This window comes from Lithobates pipiens, unplaced genomic scaffold, assembly GCF_037356315.1.
Source record: "Lithobates pipiens isolate NorthernLeopardFrog02 unplaced genomic scaffold, aLitPip1_a1.2 Scaffold_18, whole genome shotgun sequence".
Lineage (NCBI taxonomy): Eukaryota > Metazoa > Chordata > Amphibia > Anura > Ranidae > Lithobates > Lithobates pipiens.
The window spans coordinates 600,254,479-600,270,815 of record NW_027507758.1 but is presented as its reverse complement, the minus strand read 5'-3'; the positions used below and the strand labels follow the sequence as shown (position 1 = coordinate 600,270,815).

The following is a 16,337-nucleotide window of genomic DNA, read 5'->3' as shown; positions in this document are numbered from 1 at the left end:
CTGCAACCAAGCGGTTGCGATAACGTGCAATGAGGCTTTTACAGCGTCCTGGAGGAATTTTGGCCCACTCATCTTTGCAGAATTGTCCTAATTCAGTTACATTAGAGGTTTTTCGAGCATGAACGGCCTTTTTAAGGTCATACCACAACATCTCAATAGGATTCAGGTCAGGACTTTGGCTAGGCCACTCCAAAGTCTTCATTTTGTTTTTCTTCAGCCATTCGGTGGTGGAATTGCTGGTGTGTTTAGGATCATTGTCCTGCTGCAGAACCCAAGTTCGTTTCAGCTTGAGTACACGAACAGATGGTCGGACATTCTCCTTCAGGATCTCTTGGTAGACAGCAGAATTCATAGTTCCTTTTATCACGGCAAGTCTTCCAGGTCCTGAAGCAGCAAAACAGCCCCAGACCATCACACTACCACCACCATATTTTACTGTTGGTATAATGTTCTTTTTATGAAATGTAGTGTTCCTTCTACGCCAGATATACTTGGACACACACCTTCCAAAGAGTTCCACTTTTGTCTCATCGGTCCACAGAATGTTGTCCCAAAAGTCTTGGGGATCATCAAGATGTGTTGTGGAGAAATTGAGACGAGCTTTGATGTTCTTTTTGCTCAGCAGTGGTTTTCTCCTTGGAACTCTGCCATGCAGGCCATTTTTGCCCAGTCTTTTCCTGATGGTGGAGGCATGAACGCTGACCTTAACTGAGGCAAGTGAGGCCTGCAGTTCCTTGGACGTTGTTGTGGGGTCTTTTGTGACCTCTTGGATGAGTCGTCGCTGCGCTCTTGGGGTAATTTTGGGCGGCCGGCCACTCCTGGGAAGGTTCACCACTGTTCCATGTCTTCGCCATTTGTGGATAATGGCTCTCACTGTGGTTCGCTGGATTCCCAAAGCTTTGGAAATGGCTTTATAACCCTTTCCAGACTGATAGATCTCAATTACTTTCTTTCTCAATTGTTCCTGAATTTCTTTGGGTCTCGGCATGATGTGTAGCCTTTAAGGATCTTCTGGTGGACCTTACTGTGTCAAGCAGCTCCTATTTAAGTGATGCCTTGATTGTGAACAGGTGTGGCAATAATCAGGCCTGGGTGTGGCTAGAGAAATTGAACTCAGGTGTGGACAACCACAGTTATAGTATGTTTTAACAAGGGGGGCAATCACTTTTTCACACAGGGCCATGATGGTTTGGATTTTTTTTCACCTTTAATAATAAACACCTTCATTTACAAATTGCATTTTGTGTTTACGTGTGTTGTCCTTGACTATTGTTTAAATTGGTTTGATGTTCCGAAACACTTAAGTGTGACAAACATGCAAAGGAACAGGAAATGAGGAAGGGGGCAAACACTTTTTCACACCACTGTATATATATTATATATACACACACACAGACAGCTTATGGCAGTCAGCCAGTATAGCATTCATTGGGGGATTAAAGTCTTCATTAGATGGGAGGGGACACAGGGACTACAAGACACGTTTTCATGAGGTAACAAAAAGGAGGACAGAAACAGACGGAGACAAGACAGCTCGATATTCTAACAGTTCCTCTTGGTCAGGGTCCAGACACCATCTAACCAGATATTATGGGAGCATGTTCAATGTCCATTTTTAAAGGAGAAGTCCCTATTGATACTCAGAGATTATCCTGATTCAATACATAGGTTTAGACCAGGGATATGCAATTAGCGGACCTCCAGCTGTTGCAGAACTACAAGTCCCATGAGGCACAGCAATACTCTGACAGCCACAAACATGACACCCAGAGGAAGAGGCATGATGGGACTTGTAGTTTGGCAACAGCCGGAGGTCCGCTAATTGCATATCCCTGGTTTAGACCATTTACCTACCTCATGAAGCCTGTGTAGTTTCATATTTTGCTCCCCATCGTAGAATGCTCCGGAAGTGACGTTACGGCCAGAACTTTAGCACTGTGTTCCAAACACTTGCGCCATGTGTTCCACATGATTTGCGACACTGCAGTTCTGTGAAACTGTCAGATAATGTCACGGAAGTGAGGGGAGGTAATCGTGATGTTAACTTTAGACAGAGCGGCGGAGAGAGCGGGTAACCGTGGCTCGGGGAGGGGATTACCTTCCCTCACTTCCGTGACATTAGCTGACGGTTTCACTGGTCGGCATTGTCGCAAATCCTTTGGAACGCATGGCGCAAGTGTCTAGAACGCATCGCGCATGCGCAGTGCTAAATTTCTGGCCGCAATGTCACTTTCGGAGCATTCTACGATGGGGAGCAAAATATGACACTACACCTGCCCAAAAAACTCCCACAGATGACACCATTCCATCCTGCCTTGTTGCTAAGACACTCCCAGCTGATTGAAAACACCCTCGCATGCAATCTTCCCACCCCGTTGCAGTAGCTCTGAACCCAGAGACATGTGTGGGGGTATGAGAGCTTGCGCCTGTGATAGGTGAGCAGTAATGGCTGGAAGCGCGTTAGCAACATCCTAGCAACAAGAAAGGATAGGATGATGTCACCCCTGGGAGTTTTTCAGCCAGGCTTCAGAAGATGTACAGCCTACACCTATAGCAAGGCTGTAGCATAGCATATTGCATGGCTATCCCATGTAGCAACAGCAATTGGTATATGTGAGCTGCATTCCAAGCAGCAGAGCCACTACTTCTAGTAGATATTCCAGTTGTACTCGGTGTACTGGATGAGCTTCATCAACACTTCCATGTTTTCATGCATTTCTTTCAAGTGTGCAGCAATGCCAACATATTTTGCAGATTAAAAAAAAAGACTGAAGATTTCTATAAAACAGTATGTTATAGGTTAACCCAGGAAAGGGATTTTTTTTCTGGTTGGCAGTCAAAAGTCTATAAAATATGTCGATAAGTGAAGCAAAATCTAAAATCCACCACCAGGTGGCAGTAAAGTACAACAATTGCCATAAAACTCAAAAAGAAACATGTTTCCAAATATAAAGGTTACTATGCGGATATGTTGTCACTTTGTTGGGGTCACTAGGTAAGGCAGCGCAAAGAGCAGTAGTGATGTGGGACGTGTAATAAGTATTGTGCAGAATATAATTACTTCCATTTATCCACAAAGCTGTTATTGACTGATATTAATACTGAGTGCCCCCTTTAACATTTAAAGAGGAAGTAAACCCTGATGAGTTTACTTCCTCTTTCATTCCCTGCAAAGGCAAAGCATAATGGACTACTATGCATCGTATAGTAGCCCATTATGTGTCACTTACCTGACACAGGAGCCAGCAATGTCACCGCTGTCCCCTGTAGTCCGGCGCATCCATGTTGTCGGTGGGGTCTCGCTGCTCCGCCACTGTCATTCTGCGAAGCCGCGATGACGTCACTCCCGCGCATGTGCACGGGAGCCGACACGCGCGGCAGCTCCGTTCTTGGAAATCCCGCACTCAGTGTGCCTGCGCGCCGCTGTCTACGGCGCATGCGCCGTAGACAGCGGTGCCTGTCTTCGGGCAAATATCTCCTAAACCGTATAGGTTTAGGAGATATTTCTTGGACCTACAGGAAAGCCTTAATCTAGGCTTACCTGTAGGTCAAAGTGTGTTGTAAGGGTTTACAACCACTTTAACTGTCAGTAGATCTGTTATTTTTCTACTTCCTTTAACAGGGTGACAACGCTATTTCTTCTGCAGTGAAATCACACAGTTGTCAGCCTGTGGAAAAGTGTGGATGTGTTGTTTTAAAGCTGAGGAGCATTGGGGCCCCCAGGAGCTTTTTCAATAAGCAGTATACATGATTTTCCCTCTATGGAACGCTTACCTTCTATATTTGTTTCATCCAGCAGAGAGGTGGCTGCGGCCCCCCCACTGACGCTCACCGTTGCCCTCATTTAAAGTGGTTGTAAACTCTTACAAACCACTTTGACCTACAGGTAAGCCTAGATTAAGGCTTACCTGTAGGTCCAAGAAATATCTCCTAAACATATATGGTTTAGGAGATATTTGCCTGAAAACGGGCACCGCTGTCTACTAACGATGGGGCTTATTTTATCTCGCTGACACCGAAAAAGTGGCTTATTTTATCCCACTGTCTCCTATAAAGGATATTATTTTATCCAACTGACACCAATGATGGGGCTTATTTTATCCCACTGACACCAATAAAAGGAACTATTTTATCTCTCTGACACAAATAAAAGGAACTCATTTAAATCACTGACACCAATGATGGTGCTTATTTTCTTCAATTGTCACTTATTGATGCAAATAAAAGGAATTATTTTAGGAATTTGGGACTTTATATGAGGCACGTGGCACACAACTTGGTCAAATGATCAATCCATGATGACATATTTATTTTTCCATACATATACTGATAACGTAGTACGTTGCAATACATATGCAGTGCCTTGAAAAAGTATTCACACCCCTTGACATTTTCCACATTTTTTTATATTACAACCAAAAACGTAAATGTATTTTATTGGGATTTTATGTGATAGACCAACACAAAGTGACACATAATTGTGAAGTGGAAGGAAAATGATAAATGGGTTTCAAATAAATACTGTATTTTCTGGCGTATAAGACTACCTTTTACACTTTAAAAAAATGCCCAAAAATCGGGGGTCGTCTTATACGCCAGGTATACAATGCTGCCCAATGGATGTCAGCCCCCAAATTTCTGCTAATACTGTATGTGGCTTCAGCTACAAACAGTATACGCCGTTGAGCCAATCTCTGTGAGCGATGTATTCTATTAATGAAGTAGCCTGCTCGGATTGGCTTTGAGAGAAAGAGAGGAAAGGGCTGATGATGCTACAGCCTCTGCCAATCCAAGCAGGCGTTGTATTCCTTATAATAATACACTGCTCACCATACTTCCCTGGGTAAATCCATTCACTGATCTCCTACTATTATACATCCTGCTGTTTGCCTTTGAGGTCCCAGGCACCCAAGAGGGACAGGTAAATCTGGGACATATGACAGGGGGTTTATTAAATGCATTTTGGTGGACAATTCCCATAGAATGTAACCCAAAAGTGGTATAGGTTTGGTTAGCGAAAAATTCTACTTTCCAGAGTTGTGGCATTCAATAGATCTCTGTTTGTGTTATTATTGTTTGATTTACTTTATGACATATCACAGCATGGCGGATGAGTAGTTGGCATTCTTGCTTTGTGTTTTTTAATGGTTCTAATGTTTTTTTTAAATGGTGTTGCCTCAGAAGGGGGGTAGTCTTATACCGCGAGTATTGCCCAAAATCTCTGTTTTCACTTGAAAAATAGGGGGTCGTCTTATACGCCCAGTCGCCTTATACGCCGGCAAATACGGTATGTGAAAAGTGTGGGGTACATTTGTATTCAGCCCCCCGGAGTCAATACTTTGTAGAACCGCCTTTCACTGCAATTACAGCTGCAAGTCTTTTTGGGGATGTCTCTACCAGTTTTGTACATCTAGAGAGGGACATTTCTGCCCATTCTTCTTTGCAAAAATAGCTTAAGTTCTGTCAGATTGGATGGAGAGCATCTTTGAACAGCATTTTTCAAGTCTTGCCACAAATTCTCACTTGGATTTAGGTCTGGACTTTGACTGGGCCATTCTAACACATGAATATGCTTTGATCTAATCCATTCGATTGTAGCTCTGGCTGTATGTTTAGGGTCATTGTCCTGCTGGAAGGTGAACCTCCGTCCCAGTCTCAAGTCTTTTGCAGACTCTAACAGGTTTTCTTCTAAGATTGTCCTGTATTTGGCTCCATCCATCTTCCCATCAACTCTGACCAGATTCCCTGTCCCTGCTGAAAAAAAGCATCCCCACAACATGATGCAGCCACCACCATGTTTCACGGTGGGGATGGTGTGTTCAGGGTGATGTGCAGTGTTAGTTTTCCACCACACATAGTGTTTTGCTTTTAAGCCAAAAAGTAAAATTTTAGTCTCATCTGACCAGAGCACCTTCTTCTACATGTTTGTTGTGTCCTCCACATGGCTTCTCACAAACTGCAAATGCGACTTCTTATGGCTTTCTGTCAACAATGTCTTTCTTCTTGCCACTCTTCCATAAAGGACAGATTTGTGAAGTGTAAGCCCACGTACACACGGTCGGAGATTTTGGCAACCAAATCCGTCGGATTTTGCCCGTCGGATTTAGTCTGACGGATTGTGTCTGAAACTGTTGCATACACACGGTCGGGCCAAGTTGGCGAAAAATCCGATCTTTCAGAACGTGATGACGTAATTTTGTTACGATGGGACTAGATTCAGGCTAGTAGCCAATAGCTTTGATGTAGGAATTTGATCTGAGCATGCGTGGCACTTGGTCCGATGAAAATTCTCTACACATGATCGGATTAGGTCCGTCCGGCCCAGTTGGTTGGGAAATATTTCCAACATGTTGGAAAATTGGGTCGGATGGAGATTCGGACGGAATCAGTCCGATGCATACCACACACAGTCGGATTATCTGACGACACGGTCCGATAAGACGCATTCCGACAGATTCTCCGACCGTGTGTACAAGGCTTAAGACTAATAGTTGTCCTGTGGACAGATTCTCCCACCTGAGCTGTAGATAGCTGCAGCTCCTCCAGAGTTACCATGGTCCTTTTGGATGCTTCTCTGATGAATGCTTTCCTTGCCTGGCCTGTCAGTTTAGGTGGACGGCCATATCTTGGTAGGTTTGCAGTTGTGCCATACTCCATTTTTGAATGATGGATTGAACAGTGCTCCGTGAGATGTTCAAAGGATATTTTTTTATGTCCTAACCCTGCTTTAAACTTCTCCACAACTTTATCCCTTGCCCGTCTGGTGTGTTCCTTGGACTTCATGATGCTGTTTGTTCACTAAGGTTCTCTAACACATCTCTGAGGACTTCACAGAAAAGCTGTATTTATACTGAGATTAAATTACACACAGGTGGACTCTATTTACTAATTAGGTGATTTCTGAAGGCAATTGGTTTCACTAAATTTTAGTTAGGGGTATCAGAGTAAAGGGGGCTGAATACAAATGCACGCCACACTTAACGTATTTATTTGTAAAAATATTTGAAAACCATTTATCATTTTCCTGCCACTTCACAATTATGTGCCACATTGTGTTGGTCTATCGCATAAAATCCCAATCAAATACATTTGAGTTTTTGGTTGTAACATGACAAAATGTGGAACATTTCAAGGGGTATGAATACTTTATCAAGGCACTGTGTGTGTGTTGTTGTGGAAAATTTTATTAACCACTTGCTTACTGGGCACTTAAACACCCTTCCTGTCCAGACCAATTTTCAGCTTTCGGTGCTCTCACATTTTGAATGACAATTACTCAGTCATGCAACACTGTACCCAAATGCATTTTTTGTCCTTTTTTTCTCACAAATAGAGCTTTCTTTTGGTGGTATTTGATCACCTCTGGGTTTTTTATTTTTTGCACTATAAATGAAAAAAAACGAAAATTTTGAAAAAAAAACGCATATTTCTTTGTTTCTGTGACCAAATTATGCAAATTATTAATTTTTCTCCATAAATTTTGGGCACAATTTATACTGCTACATATCTTTGGTAAAAATAACCCAAATTAGTGGATATTATTTGGTCTTTGTGAAAGTTAGAGAGTCTACAAGCTGTGGTGCGAATCGCACAAAATTGATCACATCTGATGTACTGGTGGCCGATCTCATTTCTTGTGACCCGAACAAGCCAGGAAAGTACAAATACCCCCCAAATGACCCCTTTTTGTAAAGTAGACATTCCAAGGTATTTAGTAAGAGGCATAGTGAGCTTTTTGATGTTGTCATTTTTTTCCCACAATTCTTTGCAAAATTAAGATTTTTTATTTTTTAAATTTTTTTTCCACAAAATTGTCATTGTAATAGGTTATTTCTCTCACATGGCATGTGTATACCACAAATGACACCCCCAAAAAAATTCTGCTACTCCTCCTGAGTATTACGATACCACTTGTGTGGGACTTTTTCACAGCCTGGCCACATAGAGAGGCCCAACATGCAGGGAGCGCCATCACGTGTTCTAGGAGCATAAATTACACATCTAACTTGTTGACTACCTATTACACTTTTGAAAGCCCTGGAGCACCAGGACAATGACACGTGGCACTGATGACAGATGGCACTGATACGTGGCAATGATGACACTTATACGTGGCACTGATGACACGTGGCACTGATGACAGATGGCACTTATACGTGGCACTGATGACAGATGGCACTTATACGTGGCACTGATGACAGATGGCACTTATACGTGGCACTGATGACAGATGGCACTAATATGTGGCACAGATGACAGATGGCACTAATACGTGGCACCGATGATGCGTGACACTGATGACAGATGGCACTGATAAGTGGCATTGATGACACGTGACACTGACAACAGATGGCACGTGACACTGACAGGTGGCACTGATGACAAATGGTACTGATACGTGGCACTGATGACAGGTGGCACTAATATGTGGCACTGATGACAGATGGCACTATGTGGCACTGATGACACGTGGCACTCATGACAGATGGCACTTATACGTGGCACTGATGACAGATGGCACTGGGGACAAATGGCACTGACAACAGGTGGCTCTGGGCACAGATAACACTAACAGGTGGCACTGGGGACAGATAGCACTAACAGGTGGCACTGGGGGCAGGTAGCACTGGGGAGGATGGCACTGGGGAGGGTGGCACTGGGGGAGGATGGCACTGGGGGAGGATGGCACTGGGGGAGGATGGCACTGGGGCGGATGGCACTTTTATTTACTTTTTTTTTTTTACTTACGGCCGCTGCAGCCGTTCATCTCTCCCCTCTCACACGCTGTCTGTGTGAGGAGGGGGAGCAGCGCTGAGAGATGATCTCATATGTTTACATATGGGATCATCTCACATTGGACACGCCGATTGCTGTGATTGGCCGTTTACAGCGATCTGTGTTTGCCTGTCTCCGGGGGACACGCAAACACAAAACTTCCCCGATGCGCGCCCGCGGCGGCACGCATTGCGGAAGTAAACGCGAGGACGTCCAGGGATGGCCTCCTGGACGAGAGCGCCCACTCTATAGCCGTCATTCGGCTATAGGGCGGACGGGAAGCGGTTAATGTATGTTGCCAGATGCCCCCCGTGTCAGTTTTTCTGCAATACACTCATGTGAGGGTATTCACACATACAGACGTTGGTGGAAGATCATTGGATGTGAAAACCTTCCCTTAGACACGGCAGATCTGTTTGCTCTTTTAAGGTTGTTTGATTATGCCTCTCCAGGGAACTGGCCACTCCATGGAAACCGCATTTAAACTCCTAAGTAAGCAGATCGGTGTATTTGGGAACCATAGTATAACTATACAAAATTATGGCCCACTGGGCCAGAATTTTGTATGGCTCGCATCATTGGTAGCAGTGAGAATGTGCACACGGTTGTGTTCAAAGCCATGTGCTACGTCACTACTGTAATTCTGTTTGAATATATGCATGTGTGTCATTGGTTGTTTTGAATGAATACAAGTGTCTGGCTGATTCTGAAGTCAACAGCCTCTTTTGTTATCGATCTATTTAGTATAAATAAAAGACACTTGGCTATTTTGCTCATAATTTCATACTGAGCTCAAGCTGATACCAACAACTGTTTGTGTCACTTGGAGAGAAAGAAGGGCGCGCTTTCCCGTCATTATATAAGAGGGCTTTTTGTGCTTTTAAAGCGGAGGTCCACCCTAAAGTGGACCTTCCGCTCATTGGAACCCTCCCCCCCTCTGGTGCCACAATTGGCACCTTTCAGGGGGGAGGGGGGTGCAGGTACCTGTACAGTACAGGTATCTGCACCCACTTCCGGCGTAGATTCTGCTGAAGGTACGTCCCTTTCCGTAGAATCTACGCCCCTTTCCGAAGGTCCCCAGAGACAGCGGGGACCATCCTTATTGCGCAGCGCGACTCGCGCATGCGCAGTAGGGAACCGGGAAATGCGAAAGGCTCCACTTCCTGATTCCCATACCCAAGATGGCGGCGGCAGCACCCAAGAGACGATCGAGAGATCGGCTTCGGGTGCCGACATCGCGGGTGCGCTGGGCGGGTAAGTGTCCCTATTTTAAAAGTCAGCAGCTGCAGTATTTGTAGCTGCCGGCTTTTTAAAAAAAAAAACGGTGGAACTCCCGGCAGACTCCCGCTTTAAGTGCAAAGATCTTGTATTCTTACAGGAAGAAGTATTAATTTTCACACACATATTAATTCATATATATACACACCGATAACACATGACATGTTGGAATTCATACAGTATCTAAGAAAAGTGAGTACACCCCTCAGATTTTTGTAAATATTTTATTATATCTTTTCATGTGACAACACTGAAGAAATTACACTTTGCTACAATGTAACACAGTGAGTGTAGAGCTTGTAATCAGTGTCAATTGACTGTCCCCTCAAAATAACTCAAAATATAGCCATTAATGTCTAAACTGCTGGAAACAAAATTGAGTACACCTCTAAGTGAAAAATGTCCAAGTTGGGCCCAAAGTGTCAATATTTTCCATGGCCACCATTATTTTCCAGCACTGCCTTAACCCTCTTGGGCATGCTCTACATATAGATGGCCTAGGCTATAAGAAGATTGCCAAGACCCTGAAACTGAGCTACAGCATGATGGCAAAGACCATAAAGTGGTTTAACAGGACAGGTTCCACTCAGAACAGGCCTCGCCATGGTCGACCAAAGAAGTTGAGTGCACGTCATATCCAGAGGTTGTCTTTCGAGAAATAGACATATGAGTGCTGCCAGCATTGCTGCAAAGGTTGAAGGGGTGGGAGGGTCCACCTGTCAGTTCTCAGACCATTACGCTGCAGGCTGTATCAAATGGGTCCGCATGGCTGTCATCCCAGAAGGAAGCCTCTTCTAAAGATGATGCACAAGAAAGTCCTTAAACAGTTTGCTGAGGACAAGCAGACTAAGGACATGGATTACTGGAACCATGTCCTGTGGTCTAATGAGACCAAGATAAATGTATTTGGTTCAGATGGTGTCAAGCGTGTGTGGTGGCAACCAGATGAGGAGTACAAAGACAAGTGTGTCTTGCCTATAGTCAAGCATGGTGGTGGGAGTGTCATGGTCTGGGACTGCATGAGTGCTGCCGGCACTGGGGAGCTACAGTTCATTGAGGAAACCATGAATGCCAACATGTACTGTGACATACTGAAGCAGAGCATGATCCCCTCCCTTTGGAGACTGGGCCACAGGGCACTATTCCAATATAACAACCCCAAACACACCTCCAAGGTGACCACTGCCTTGCTAAAGAAGCTGAGGGTAAAGGTGATGGACTGGCCAAGCATGTCTCCAGACCTAAACCCTATTGAGCATCTGTGGAGCATCCTCAAACGGAAGGTGGAGGAGCGCAAGATCTCTAACATCCACCAGCTCGGTGATGTCGTCATGGAGGAGTGGAAGAGGACTCCAGTGGCAACCTGTGAAGTTCTGGTGAACTCTGTACCCAAGAAGGTTAAAGGCAGTGCTGGAAAATAATGGTGGCCACACAAAGCTTTGGGCCCAATTTGGACATTTTCACTTAGGGGTGTACTCACTTTTGTTGCCAGTGATTTAGACATTAATGGCTGTGTGTTGAGTTATTTTGAGAGGACAGCAAATTTACACTGTTATACAAGCTGTACACTCACTACTTTACATTGTAGCAAAGTGTCATTTCTTCAGGGTTGTCACATAAACACAGATACAATAAAATATTTACATAAATGTGAGGGGTGTACTCACTTTTGTGAGATACTGTATATATACCCATATATCATTGTAGCACATTGCGGTATATGATATTGTGAGCAGATTTATAATCCGTGTCATAAAATCATTCATAATTGCATTCATTTCATAATGTGATCTAAAATAAAAACATATGTTTAAGATTTAGCTGCATCCCAAAATCTTGACGTGTTTCGTGGAATCACTCCACTTCCCCAGGAGCAGATGCATAATGCGTATCTGCAAAAGACATATAGATACCACTGTAGTCTGATGGTTAATCCAAACAACAGAGAGGAAAAAAGATATCCATCCCTGAATTACTTACAAGTCGGTTCCAAGTTCACACATGAGGTGCTGCAAACTGAGGGCTGCTGGGAGTATCTGTCCTGGGAGCTGTTGCAGTACAGACCCCCGATCTCTTCTCTACCTTTTGGCTAAGATCAAGTGTAGTATCTGTTCTTATCAGTTGCCAGAGGAGGCGCTGTGCTGCTCCCATAAGGGAGGGCTGGCAAATCCAATGGCGTAGTTGTGCCTGGAAGGGTAGTTTCAGCAGGGATTATGTCAAGCTGCCCGACAGATACTGGGGACTGACTACATACAAAACCCCAGGAGGATAAGGGTCTCTGTGTTATAATCTGTGATGGTGCAAAGTAGTTATATAAAAGTAATGAATTATGTGTAACTATTATATATATTGGATACTGCTGCTAACTACTATGAGTGAATATAACCAGTGGCCACTGGTGACTTCAGAGAAACAAAGAGCAAGTGTAGGTTAAAGGATATACAAGATAAACCATAGCCCAAGCGCAGAAAAGGAATAAAAATAGTATGGTAAGTGTTGCATGGAACTCACCATACAATTTCCCTACAGGGGAAACAAGAAGTCAAAGACACATTGCTAAAGAGACCCTATAGCAGTGATGGCGAACCTTGGCACCCCAGATGTTTTGGAACTACATTTCCCATGATGCTCCACTACACTGAAGAATGCCTGAGCATCATGGGAAATGTAGTTCCAAAACATCTGGGGTGCCAAGGTTCGCCATCACTGCCCTATAGGCAGGGAAACCCCCAGAGTGATTACCCTGTATTCCCAAATAATAAAACCATTAACCACTGTTGTGGTTAATGAGGAGAGGTGTCCTCGCCAGAGCGGCAGCTGCCTCCCGCAATTGGCCCCAAGAAACCTCCTTCGTAGAGCAGCCAGTAATACTAATACTATACTAATACTATAATACTAGTAATACTGGCTGCTCTATGAGGGAGGTTTGTTGGCGCCAATTGCAGGTGGCGGCTGCCATTCTGGCAAGGACTCCTCTCCTCATTAACCATGCCAGCGTGATGCTGGGAGTCACTCGTGGTCTTTCCAGCATCTTATCCTGAGTACCTTGCACACCACGCTTGGATCTTGGTTGTATTATGTGGGAATACAAGGTAATCACTGGGAGTTTCCCTGCCTATAGGGTCTCTTTAGCAATGTGTCTTTCTTGACTTTTTGTTTCCCCTGTGGGGACGTTGTATGGTGGGTTTCATGCAACAATTCACATACTATTTTCGTTCCTTTTCTGCTCTTGGGGCTACAGCTTATCTTGTATATCCTTTAACCCCTACAATCGCTCTTTGTTTCTCAGAAGTTACTAATGGTCACTGGTTATATTCACTTATGGTAGCAGCATTATGCAATGTATAATAATTACACATAATAAATTACTTTTATAGAAACCTTTGGAGCTACTACTTTGCACCAACACAGATTATAACATGGAGACACTTACCCTCCTGGGGTTCTGTATGTATGCACCTTGGGTTTCTGCAGGTCTGTACTGCCACAGCTTCCGGGGCAGACACTCCCAGCAGCCCTCAGTTTGCAGCACCTCATGTATGGACTTGGAGCCAACTTGTAAGTAATTCAGGGATGGATATCTATTTTCCTTCCCCTTCATCATCCCCGTTGTTTGGATTAACCATCAGACTATATTGGTATCTATACAGGGCTCGAGTACTGCAGTATAGGAACGACGTTCACCTGTGCTCTGATTGCTTGTAATTAGTGATGAATTCAGTATGTTATCAAAAAATACTGGAGGAACATTTTGCATTCATCAGCCAGGAAGCTGCACATGGGACGTACTTGGCCTTGTGTTTTGGATCATTGTCATGTTGGAATGTCCAAGTCGTCCTGTCATTGGCTACAGCAGAATAAAGTGAAGGTTCCGAGTGGCCATCTCAGTCTCCTGACCTCAATATCACTGAGCCTTTCTGGGGAGATCTCAAACGTGCCGTTCATACAAGACAGACCAAGAATTTACAGGAACTGGAGGCTTTTTGCCAAGAGGAATGGGTAGCTTTACCATCTGAGAAGATAAAGAGCTCATGCACAAATACCACAAAAGACTTCAAACTGGCATAGATGTTAAAGGGGGCAATACACGGTATTAAGAACTGAGGTATGTAAACTTTTGATCGGGGTCATTTGGGTAGTTTGTTGCCATTATGATTTAAAAAGAGTAAACACAGTTTATTGATAATAAACGGCTTCAGCCAAACACTAACCATGAGTGAAAGAAACGTTTTTGTGTCATCATTCATATTCTCTGAAAAATGGGCAAGATATCCTAAATTCTGCCAGGGTGTGTAAACTTATGAGCACAACTGTATATTAATTAATATGTGTGTGTTTGTATATATATGTGAATTGCAATGTGCTACGTTATCTGTTTATGTATGAAAAAACATGTCATCGTGTATCGATCATTTTACCAAGTTGCATGCCACGTGCCTCATATAAAGTCCCAAATTCCTTCCTTTTAATTTCAGATACAGGGATGGAGGTGCATGACTATAAATTGTCATGCACTTCATATAAAGTCCGAAATCCCCCCCCCTTTTCCCCCCTTATGTTTTATTTTATCCCACTGACACCAATAAAGGGAATTATTGTATCCCGCTGACACCAATAAAGAGAATTATTGTATCCCACTGGGGGTATATTGTTGCTGGGGGGTCCTATGTTGCTGTTAGGGATCTACTATTGAGGGAGAGGTCTATTGTTGATGTCTGCTGAAGGGTCTATTGATGCTGGCTGCTGGGAGATTGTTGCAGCTGGGGGTCTAATGTTCTTGGGGTCTATCTTTTGTTACTGGGGTGGGGGTGGTATATTGTTGTGGGCAGTGTATTGTTGCTGTGTGGAGGGGCGTCTATTGTGTGGGGGAACTATTGTTGCTGGATGGGTCTATTTCTTGCTCAGGGGGACCTATTGTTGCTGTGAGGGGTCTATTGTTGTGTGAGGGATCTATTGTCTCTGGCTCCATGGGATCTATTTTACATACAACTTATTTGGCACCACAAAATGATACCTGGGGCAGTACTGGGAGGTGGGTAAGGCCGGATACAAGGGGCAACTCAGAAGGGGCAAGTTCCTACATCTATTCTCTGAGGGAAAAAGCCCTGCTGACACCAGTGACGAGGCTTATTTTATCCCCTTGACACCAGTAAAAAGTACTATTTCTCTATATTCACCAACCGACACAGCTCCTCTCTGTAACTAAATGGGTTGTATAGCCTACCATTAGGAGAACTAGGCAAAATTGTTACACAATACACAGAACTTTTAGTCCCACCCCAGGGGGGCGGACCCTGTGCTATCAACCCTCCTCACTGCTTCCAGCAGATTCAGATTCAGTTTTTATTTTGCCTAGTAAGGAGAATGACCTAGGAACCCTGTGGGCCCTCTCGGTCCATGTTTTTGCTGCAGGTTTGTTATTTTTTGTGCAAAATGAAAGGTCCTGGGATCTTCTATCAACTGCCAGCTGGGTGGCAGGCTGGTTAATGATTATACTTGTAGTCTCCCCAGTCCGGCCATCGAGCGTGAGCAGGCCGCAGCTAAGGCTCGGAAGGCCACGACATGCCTCAGCTCCAGAGGTGGTCCGTGAGCTTCAATGCTCCGGGGTATACATATGACCGGGCTACTGCTGTCTGGATCACAGTATACCGGGCCAGCAGCTAGCCTGTAACTGCGCAGGAGTAGGTCTGTGATGGAATGTCTCCCAGTTCTTCAGGACTAGTAAGTACGGCTCTCCCTACTTCGGGGGGGTGAGCAGCTGGGCATTCCCTGGGGGGTCGAACCGGGGGCCACCTCACCTCCCTATCTTCTCTCCCAAGTCCCTATCTCCCCTCCTTCCCCCCTCTGAGGGGAGTGGCTGCGGGCAGTGTGTGTGTGTGTGGGTTCGCTGGTTTCTCACCTGTGGGGGCTCCATGTGGCTGGCGTTGGTCCTGGTCCCGGTCTGGGGGATCCCAAAGGGGTCTGTGGAGGTTGTTCTGGCTATAGGCAGGCAGTACTGTTCTAGGTTTGTTCTGTCACCACATGGCGCTTTCCGGGGGCCATCTTGGATGTGGGAAAGCCTGTATTCCCCTGGTGAGCTTCAGCAGCCATCTTCTTTAGGATCTCCTATTAGTTACATTGGTGGCCATTTTCTTGAAGCCTGAGCGCTCTTTTCACCGCAGTTCTCTTGTGGCAACATTACATGTGCTCTCACTTGTTGTTTCCTGTGTCCACTGTGTGTACAGGACGCTGGATGCCTCCTTGCTGAACGCTGAAGTTGGCTCTGCAGAACGTTTCACCACTGT

The 16,337-nt window shown here is 44.7% G+C and overlaps 1 pseudogene; it reads left to right on the top strand.

The window, feature by feature from the left end:
• The first annotated feature begins 12,122 nt into the window (after nucleotides 1-12,122).
• Nucleotides 12,123-12,227, top strand: LOC143990632 (U2 spliceosomal RNA; annotated as a pseudogene).
• The last annotated feature ends 4,110 nt before the right edge of the window (nucleotides 12,228-16,337 follow it).